Genomic DNA, 11,496 nt, shown 5'->3' with positions numbered 1-11,496 from the left:
TGATATTAAAGTTTTGAAAGACCAGAATAAGGCCCTCATGAAGCGTGTAATTGGCTTGGAGGATCGGAGCAGATGGAATAATTTGATTTTTAAAGGGCTACAGTACGATCCAAGAACCACTAACTGGGTCAATATTGTCAGAGGTTTTTGTGTGGACTATTTGGGAGCAAGGGCTGACTTATGGGTAAACAGAGCGCATCCTCTTGGACCCGCTAAGAGTGGGGGACCTATCATCGCACATATACCTATGGACAGTGACTTGCAGTACACTTTAGCCAATACCAACAAGCTGAAGGGTTCCAACTATTTTGTGCATGAAGACTATTCCTCTGAAACCAGGAATGCTAGGGCTGAGTTTTTAAAAGTTAAACAAGAAATACTTAAGCTCACACCAAGTGAGCGCGTACTTTTGGCACATGACAGACTCATTGTGAAAGGACCAGCATTCAAATGGGATGACGAGGACGGGCTGCAGTGCGGCGGTAAACCAGGCGGGAATGAGTTGCGGGGGATCATCGGAGACCAACTCGACGATCTACTCGAGAATTTGGAGGAACGTGACGGAGAGCAACGGGGTGATGACGCAAAGCAGTGATGTGTATCCATCAGCCGGACTGTACAAAATTACTGTGAATTAGGTATCATAGTTTACAATGTGGCAGGTTTGCGAGGTAAGCCATATAATGATTTATTTAATTCTTTAAAGAGATTTGACTGTTTTGTACTCTTAGAAACGTTTGTAGAGGAGGGTGGCCAGAGAGAATTTGAGGCATATGTGAAGGGTTTCAAAGTTCATTGGGATTTCGCAACCAGGTTGTCACAGTATGGTAGAGCCAAAAAAGGAAAGTTGATATGTTTTCGAGAAAACTGTGACTTTATGGCTTTGAGAAAAGAGGGTAACACAGAAATCATAGAAATAAAAAATAACGATAGGAAAATATTTATCGCACCTGTATACTTGAGTGGTGGGTCGGAAGAGGAATGGGGGAGGGATTACAATCCACTGTGGGATTTCCTTGTAGCATGGGAGGATACCAGTAATCTGATAGTAATGGGAGATTTGAATGGGAGGATAGGTAGATCCCAGTCTATCCCACTAGAAGTCCTCCAAAATGAAAATAAATTTAAATGTGTTAGAAACTCCAAGGATGAATTAAGTAATCGTGAAGGAGAAAAAATCATAGAATTATGTGAGGAATTTAATTTTGCTATCCTGAACGGCAGGGCTCCAGGTGACTCACAGGGGGAATTTACTTATATAAGTAGTAGAGGGGCTCCAGTAATTGATTTGTGCCGCATCTCAGTAGCGTGCTTAGATTCAGTTAAAAATTTTAGTGTTATATCTGAATGCTTCTCCGATCATATGACCATTTGTCTCACACTAAATCATCTCAAAAGAATTGATTATTACAATGTTTTTCCACTACTACTGAAATTACACTGGAGGGAGTCAAAGGAACGCAAGTATAAGTTACGATTAGCGGCGAATTGCTCGCAGCTGAATACTTTGCCATGAGAGCCCGAAAGCGCGATGACTGTACTGAACAATCTTATATACAAATCAACAAGTCAAAATTCGGCAAATACATATAAGGCTAAACAATTCAAAAAACAAGTTTGGTTCGATAAGGATTGTGAGAAAAGCAGATCAAGCATGTTTTCTCTGCTGAATATATTCAGGAGGACTGGGTCTAGTCAAGTAAGAATAAGTTATATGAATGCATCCAAAGAATATAAATTTTCATGCAGAAAGAAGAGGATTGAGCCCACAAAAGTACGTAGAATCGAAACTAAAATCGGTTAGAGGCTCAAAAACATTTTGGGAACTAATTAATAATTTTAGAGGTAAGCACTCAGCGAATAATGATTCTGGGATCGAAGCAGAGATTTGGGTGAGGTATTTTCAACAATTGAATTCACCCATTAGGAGTTCCGAACAAACAAGCTATGCGGCGCCTTCAGTTGAAGATTACCAATTAGATAAGATGTTTGAAATGAATGAACTCGACTGCGCTTTAAAAAAACTCCACGGAAATAAGGCACCCGGATACGACAGAATACCGGCAGAATTTTATAAAAATTCGCCCACTGAGTACAGGGAACTACTACTAACCTTTTTCAATAATATCTTAGACAGCGAATCAGTGCCTACAGCTTTTGTTAGATCAATTATATTTCCACTCCACAAAAAAGGCGACAACATGGACGTTGCTAACTACAGAGCGATTTCATTTGTCAACTCAGCAGCTAAGATTTTTTCAGGAATATTTTTGAGAAGAATGGAAAAATGGGTGGAAGGTGGGAATGGATTGGAGGAGAATCAGGCGGGTTTCAGGAGGGGCTATTCGACTGTAGATAATGTGTTTGTTCTGCAGAGTATAATTCATTATAAGCTGAGCGTTGAAAAGAAAAAAACTTACTGCTTCTTTATCGATTACAAATCCGCATTCGATCTTGTGGATAGAGAGGCTCTATTCTATAAACTACACGGTTTAGGTCTTCCAAATAAATGCGTTCGTTTGATAAGAAACTTGTATAATGATACAAATGCCGTGATTTGGTGTAATAGAGGTATAACACATGGTTTTAATATCGAGAGTGGCTTGAAGCAGGGCTGCCTGTTATCTCCTTTATTATTCCTGCTGTTTATTCATGGCATATGTGAGTCTATAGGGGGAGGCTTGACAATAGATGGATTCAGAATCAATAGCCTACTACATGCAGATGACTTGGTAATATTCTCAGACAGTGCTACAATGCTACAAATAATTGCTACAATGCTACAAACTAACAGTTTGGCAGAGCAGTCTGCCATGACAGGTCGTGCTTAAATGTTCTGTGAAGTTTTTAATATTTTTTGAGGATATTGATATCTTTTTCGAGTTTTGAATAGTGCATGTTGAGGAGTTAGCTTCCGTCTACTACGAGAACTATTCCAATTCTCCTAGCATTGTTTTTGTTTTTGAATAATTGTGTTTTTAATGTACTTTTTGTCGTGAAATACAGTGATTAGTTGTTCGATTTTGCTGTTTAGCTCAGTTCTCCAATTCTTATCTTATCGTTGGCTACGGATAGCAACAATTCCGTTTCTTGTTCCTTTTCTGTGTGTTTGTCGGCGTTCTTTTTGTTCCTAACTGAACTGTGATAAAAACTCTCGCTTTTGTCTTTTCCTCCGTCCAATTGCTCTCCTTCCTCCTTCCTTTCTTCTTATCAGGAGCTTCCCAACTCTCCCGCCTTGCACGCTCTCTTGGCAATCTTATTTTTCCTTTTATCTTCCTCATCCGTACTTCATTAAATCGGTACAACTGTGTTATCATTAGGACTCTACGTTCTGATCGCTGTAATTCTTCTGTTATGTCAACCTATATATGTTTTCTATCTTTTGACGGCGTGCCAGTCCAAGGCACCACTTATGTTATGGATTATTAACTGTTTATTTCATCTCAAAATGATGAATTAGCCTATATGTAATATTAACTTCTCAAAGTTATAATAAGTGAGGAGTAACAATTGATAATAATAGTAATAAAAGATATAATATGGCGCCAAGTGAAGAAAAATGTAACTTATGCAATAAATCAATGTATGGTCGGCAAGAGACTATTCAATGTGAGATTTGTGCATTGAAACAACATGTTTTATGTTTGGAGATCAGTGATGATGAGCTGAATTTCTTTAAAGACTCAGGCTTTGAATGTCAAGCCTGTATGAGTAATAAGTCGTTAATAGTGAATGACAATACACCAGTTCGGCCACTTCCAGCTGGGCAAGCTGTGACAAATCGGAGTTTCAACTCTGACACCAATATCAATGACAATGACCTAGTAGTCACTAAGGCCGATAATTTGATTGTGAGTATGCTTAGGGAATTAGAGAATACTTTCACTAATAAATTTCTGAGAATGGAGAAAGAAAATGCTTCACTCTTTGCTAATCTCTCATCGGAGGTAGCTGCATTGAAAGAGGAGCTCATTACATTGAATGAGGAGAATTCTAGGTTGAGAAGTATCCTTCTTAAAAAGCTGGAGATATCGAATGTGACCTCTTGTCCTAAGAGTGTTGAGAGAACAGAGTGTAATCGTGATATTTCTACTAATAAGGTAACAGCGGCCACTCTCAAGACTGTTGATTTGGAAATTGAGGGAGCAGTTCAACAGGCCAATGAGATTACGGTGGGTGTGAAGTCGAAAGGAACTTGGGCTGAGGTTGCTGGGAAGCCAAGGAGAATAAACCGTGGAGTACACACTACTGATAACAACAGAACTGCCAGCAATATTACATCTGTATTCAAGAAAAATCTTAACTCAGTTGAACAAAAGAAAAATAGGAGTCGGGTTCAAGTCGGGTTACGGAAGAATACAAACATTGCAATAACACCTAGGAATAAGGCGCTGTTTGCTAGCCGTTTTTCTCCTGAGACTTCAACAGAAGACATAGAACACCTGATTAGGAGCACCATCTCAACTGGGTTTGTTTCCTGCACAAAACTTCGTTCAAAATTTCCTGAATCATACAGTTCCTTCCATGTATTGGTGTCAGAAAACATATTCAAGGAAGTATGCAAACCTGAAGGAGCCATTATATCCCCTCTTTATGGTAAACTATCCAGTTCCACAACTCACGCAGCTAAAACTACGAGTAAAGCGGTTCCTATTGCCAACTTGAATCCCGTGGAGGGCTATAGTAGAGATAAACGAGAATGAAAGATTTGCATCTGTTCTACCAAAATGTACGAGGACTACGGACAAAATCAGTTGAATTCTTTACTTCTGTTGTAAGTAATGACTTTGATATTATTGCTCTAACTGAAACATGGTTGGGTGATCAACACTGTAGCTCAAACTTCTTTCCTCCAAGTTATAATGTTTTCAGAGCAAATAGGCAATATGATACACTTGGGCAGACTAGAGGAGGAGGATCATTGCTTGCTGTGAAGAAGTCTCTACCTGCATTTAGAAGATTCGACCTAGAACTATTACCTGAGGTTGTATGGATTGAGATTAAACTACCAGGACACCATCTTTCAGTTTCCTGTCATTATATTTCTCCTTATTCAGATTTACAATCCTTCAGCAGATACCTTGAGAAGCTGAGTGAGAAGCTGATCAATAGCTCCTTGGATCTAGTAATTTTGGGTGATTTCAATGCTGATGCAGTTCATTGGATTGATTATTCCCTTGTACCTAATGCTCATTATCAGGCATACTGCAATTTATTGATGAGAACTGTCTTGATCAATATAATAGAGGTTGTAATGACGATAGAGTCCTTGATCTAGTGCTGAGCAACCTGAAGAATATTGATATTTCTCATTCAGCTACGCCATTTGTAACACCTGACGTCTATCATCCCCCTTTTTCAGTGAAGATAAGGGGTGTCTCTCCAAGTGTACCTACTGCTCCAACCAGTGCAGTTAACAACTTCAAGAATGGTGATTACTATAGACTGTATAATGAAATCCAAGATACCAGTTGGTGTACCGTTATGAATTATAGTAACCCTGATGAGGCTGCTGAAACACTGTCTGGTGTGATCAAAAGAGCAATGGATAATTGCATCCCGAAAATAACACCTAAGGAGTCACCATATCCCAAGTGGTTCTCTTTCAGATTGATACGGCTGATTGAGGCAAAAAAGAAAGCACATAAGTTATATAAGAGAAGTCTCCTCAACAGGGATTATGTCAAATTCGCCACCCTGCATTCTCAAGTTAAGAGTCAGCTGAAATGGGACAGGCAAGTTATGATAGAAAACACAGAAACTCACTTGCAAGCTGAACCAAGAAGATTTTGGAGATATGTGAGGCGGAACCGAACAGAAGCCAACAATTGTCCATCCTCCATTATCGTTGATGATGCTATAATATCTCAACCAGATGAAATTTGTGAGCATTTCGGTCATTACTTCTCCTCACTGTATCAGATGAACATTGCCCCAATAGATGTGGATGATGACACCAATAGGAATCTATCATTTGGCACACCTGATTTCAATGAAGAAGTTGTTATTAGGGAGATTGACTGTTTGAATGATTCATCTTCAGGACCAGATGGAATACCTGTCTTCATAATAAACGGGTTAAGCCGAGTCATTGCTCCAGTCTTGACACCAATCATCAGGAACAGTTTTCTAATGGGAATATTCCCTAGTGTCTGGAAACACTCCATTGTTGTTCCAATCCCCAAGAAGTCTAGATCCAACAATATACAATATTTCAGACCTATTTCCATTCTAAACCCATTTGCGAAAATAATTGAAAGAGTCGTCCACAGACAGACCTTCAGGAATGTAAAAACTACCATCACAGAATGTCAACATGGATTCATGCCGGGTAAATCCACTGCAACCAATCTGTCAAACTTTCTTTCTGTAGTTGGACCTTGTGTAGAGAATCAGGAACAGATTGATGTAATCTACTTGGATTTTGAAAAAGCTTTTGATAAGATGCCTCACTCCATTCTACTCAAGAAGCTCTCCAACATCGGCTTCAATCAACTGTTAGTCAACTGGATAACATCATATCTCTCCAATAGAACATCCCAAGTCCGATTCAGAGGAGCTACTTCTGAGAACTTTCTAGCAACATCTGGCGTTCCTCAGGGCTCTAATCTTGGACCGTTACTATTCAGTATATTCATGAATGACATTGTAGAGAATCTTGATTGTCATGTGCTGATGTACGCTGATGATCTGAAAATATTCAGGAAAATTAGCTCTAAAGAAGACTCAATGTCATTGCAGAGAAATCTTAATCAAGCTTTGAATTGGTCCATGAGAAATGGCATGCCCATCAACGTAAGCAGAACATTTGTGATGAGCTTTTCAAGAAAAACGAATACCTTAAGATTTCAGTATAACATTGCTGACAGACAAATTAAACGTGTGGCCTGTGTGAAGGATCTGGGTGTCATATTTGATAGTAAACTACTTTTTAACGCGCATATTGATGATGTAGTAGCTAAAGCGAGAAGACAGCTTGGTGTAATAAGGTGGATTGGCAGAAACTTCAAAAATCCTCAAACATTGAATACACTCTTTTGTTCCATCGTACGATGTCACTTGGAGTATGCATCCATCGTTTGGAATAGAGACAGAATATGCACAACAAAGAAAATAGAATCTGTGCAAAGAAGGTTTGTACATCTGGTGTTGAAGATGCTCATGCCGGATTTGGAGCAGCTTCCTTATAAACAGTTTTGCAACGTAGTGAAAATTGAATCTTTGGAATCGCGAAGAATGAAGTTTGATGCAATTTTTTTTGCATGACTGTCTACATGGACGTATAGAAGTTGGCGACCGAGGAGTTGGTGTCATTGTACCGGCGCGGAACTTAAGACAGTACCATCAATTTCATGCCGTTCTTAGAAGCTGCACTGCTCCATTAGAAAGATGCGTTGCAATTGGTAATAAACTATCAAATCTAATCGATTTTTTTGAAGTGTCGAGAATTTTTAAAAGGAGAATAAGATCCTTCCAGGAACCTATCCAGCAGTTATGAGTTCCAAAACACATTTTTTATGACAGTTGCAATAAATAAAGGCCACTTGTGCCGTTCTATTGCACGCAAATTGCCTAAGCATATACTCACTAGTCACTTGGCGCCATGTGGTGGAACGGGTTGGCTGTAAGGGGTGATGTGGAGGCCAACTATTATTATTATTATTATTATAATGATAAATGAGCTGCGGAACTACTGCATACGCTGGAATCTTATGCTGAATATGGCAAAATCTAAGGTAATGGTGTTTCGAAAAAGTGGAAGATTGGGTAGAAATGAGAAGTGGTATTATGGAGAAGACAAATTAGAAGTAGTAAACGAATATAAGTATCTTGGAATAACATTTACCTCTGCCCTGTCTATGCGTTCGCATTTCAAAAATAAGGTGACTGCAGCCAAATATGGTATTAACAGTGTTTGGCGAAAGCTTATTTTGAATGACAAGGTACCAATTTCATCGAAGTGACAGGTCTTTAATGCGGCAACTGGAGCTGTTGTCACATATGCCTCGGAGATGTGGGGGTATATTGAATTGGAGGAACTTGAACGTTTTGGTCGGTTTTTCATAAAAAGATTGCTCTCCCTGCCAATGAATACTCCTGACTATGTGTTGTTATACTCGGAATCAGGGGTGGATAAAATGTGGTTGACTACCTTATGCCAGCATTTTAATTATATATTGGAAACTTTGGCTATGCCCGCCGAAAGATTCCCACGAATTATTTCGGAAATTTTTATTAGAAAGAAATGTGGCTGGTATAAGCATTGGCTAGAGTTGTGTCGGGAGTATGAGGTAGATTGGCCGGATTCATTGGAACAAAGAGATAGGTGGGTTGAGATAGGTCAGCTCCTGATTGATAAGATACGGGAAAGATTTAGGAGCGAATGGATAAGCAGAGCTGACTTGGCTCACTTCCACTCAGTGTATGCAGCTTTAAATAAAGATGAGACTTTAATAAGAGATTACATCAATGATAGTAATAAACGGCACTTCATTAGTATTATTTTCAAAACTAGAGGAGCCCCATTACCACTCAACTTCAGACCGGAAAGACGGAAAGGCACTTATAGATGTTCCATGTGTAATAGTAATGAGTACGGGATATATTTCATTTTGTAGGTACATGTAAAATTTTGGCAGAAATAAGAAAAAATGGTTTAATCAATGGATATTTGAAAGGACAGAGGTAATAGAGTATTTAAATGGTAAAAGTTGGAGGAATCTAGTGGGATATGCGAAAGCTGCATTAAAGTACAGAGGGGAAATAATAAATGAGTTCAATTACTGATTTATACCAAAAAAATAAGTTGTGTAATTGCGAATACTAATTCAGAATAGGAAATTTGGTATATAATTTTGATTTCTTGCTTTCGATAATATTATAATGCAAGCCTTGCCACATTGTTTATTTGTATTGTTCATTGATCAATTAATTAATTGTGTAGGCTGTTCAAGATATTATAATTTATTGCTCGTTTTCTATTGATCACCAAAAGTTTACAGTGGTTATTGTTTTTTTTCTCTCTCAACTTCGGCTGACGGCAGAAAATGCCAAGGTAAATGAAGTTAGAACACTTATTGAAATCATCAAGAGATACTATTTATTATATACATTTAATATCAATACTGCTATAATATTGTCTTGTGAATAGAAGTTCTTTTCTTTCTTTCTTCTTTCTTTCTATCGGTAGCTCCTAGTGTAAAATTTGAATATCTAAAAAGATCACTAAGTGGGGAAGCTCTCAACAGAATCTAAAATGTTCCACATAGGCAGTTTGATTTGGCATGGTCTCTACTGAAGCAACGTTATGACAATCCTAGGCTTATTGCTGACAATCATGTTGGAGCAATCTTGAATCCTCCCAATTTGAACACTAATTCCGATCAGTCTTGGAGAGCCTTTATTGATCACTTGAAAACTCACATCTTTGGTTTAGAATCACTTGATCTGGGTATTGATATAAAAAATCTATTGTACATGTATATATTTGTCTCACGTTTTGATTCCCGTACCCTGAGAGATTGGGAGAGATACAATTCACTCCATACCGTTCCATCAATGGAAAATCTATGGGGTTTTATGGAATCACAACATAAGGTCGCACAAGCTGTCACATCTAGTACTGTGAATAATACTCATTCATTACACAAGCCTACTAATATTAGTAATAATGTCAAATCAATTCAATTCTACCCAATTCTGGGTAGTCAGCAACACTCTGTTCCTATTACTCAAAAGCGATTTGCTTGCTTGTTCTGTGAAGATATAACTCACAATGTCTTCAATTGTCCCTTGTTCTTGAAGATCTCTCCCGTTGATAGAAGGGATGCTTTAAAGAGGAAATCACTTTGCTTTAATTGTTTAAAGCTTTTTGTTCAAGGTCACTCCTGTCTTGGCTCCTGCCGTCAATGCGAAAATTCGCATCATACACTCCTCCATGATGCCATGTCCCATCTTAAGGGGCATGTCTAGGAAGGCTGTTCAAAAAGTGTAGTACTAAGTAAATTTAACTAATGAGATGGGGAACGGAGTGAAAAAGCATGCTGGCTAACAAACATCGGTCTTCATAGCTCTACTCTCTCTCAATCGATGTGCTCTCTCACACATCAGTCTTCTATTTCTAGAGAAAGAAGTTCATTACTTCAGTAGCACCACTATCACAATTGATATGCGCACTCACTCTCACATCAGTCTTCTCTTCCTAGAAAAGTCCATTATTATTATTATAAACTGCATTGTCTACTCATTCTGTGGCTGTTCTAACATGACTGATCTGCTTTTGAGTAGCCTGGCTATAGATTGTATTCTATTGCTTAAACAGTGTTATCAAAGAACACTTCATTCGACTAATTCTTCTAAATCGACATACAAGTTCATTAATATATGAGTGCACTATCTATATATATAAAAGCGAAATGGCACTCACTCACTGACTGACTTACTCACTCACTCACTCACTCACTCACTCACTCACTCACTCGCAGAACTAAAAATCAACCGTACCAAAAACGTTCAAATTTGGTAGGTATGTTCAGTTGGCCCTTTAGAGGCGCACTAAGAAATCTTTTGGCGATATTTCAACTCTAAGGGTGGTTTTTAAGGGTTTAAAGTTCGAATTTTAGCATGTATATTCTTCTTATTCCAATATCTTGAAATTATAATTGAAATGTCCATACCATATGTTAATATAGAACTATAATCTAGAGAGAGTACCTCTTCGAAACAGTTCTGTGGGTAGATGACACAAGCTGATAAGTCATGATTTGTAAACTTTTCAGGAGAGCAATTTGAAAGTTTGGCATTGCTGCAAAAATTATCTATCATATTTTTTCTTACCCATTTCACACTAATATATTCAGCTGATCATTGACTATTTGAATATAAAATATCAAGGAATAAAACATTTATTTAAATTAACTATTGAGGATTTTTGCTAGTGATGTCAGAGATATCATGTTTTGCCATCTGCCAAATGTGTCAAATCACAATGTAACAGTATAGGATATATCTTAAAAATCGATTATTTAGAAATTTGAATATATTTTTTAACAATTAATTGATATTATTTACAAGTATTGATCAAGTTAAACAAACTTGAACTGTTTGCAAAGTTGTATGGGTTATGTAGTTCTCAATAGAGGTTATTGATTTTCAGATTTTATAATAGCCTACCAGTACATACACTTATCAAATTTTGCCATCTTTTGATAATTGGATTATAATACAAACTGATTTGGTGATTTTTTAATGAAATCGAGTGTACCATTAATGAAATTCAAACATTAATTCTGAAAAATCTAAAAGGAAAATTAAAATTTGGGCTTCCAGGTGCACGAGATTGATATTTTTAGAATCTATGTGCAAAGTTTGGAAATCTAAATCATTCCCGTTTTTCTGGTATGCAATCCACAAGTTGACATGTTTTGATGCGAACAAACGAACACACAAACAAACACAACCCTACTCTCTCTTATTATATAGATACCATCTTTCAAA

Source organism: Nilaparvata lugens, chromosome 5 (genome assembly GCF_014356525.2).
Source record: "Nilaparvata lugens isolate BPH chromosome 5, ASM1435652v1, whole genome shotgun sequence".
Classification (NCBI taxonomy): domain Eukaryota; kingdom Metazoa; phylum Arthropoda; class Insecta; order Hemiptera; family Delphacidae; genus Nilaparvata; species Nilaparvata lugens.
Note: the sequence above shows the minus strand (reverse complement) of the source record.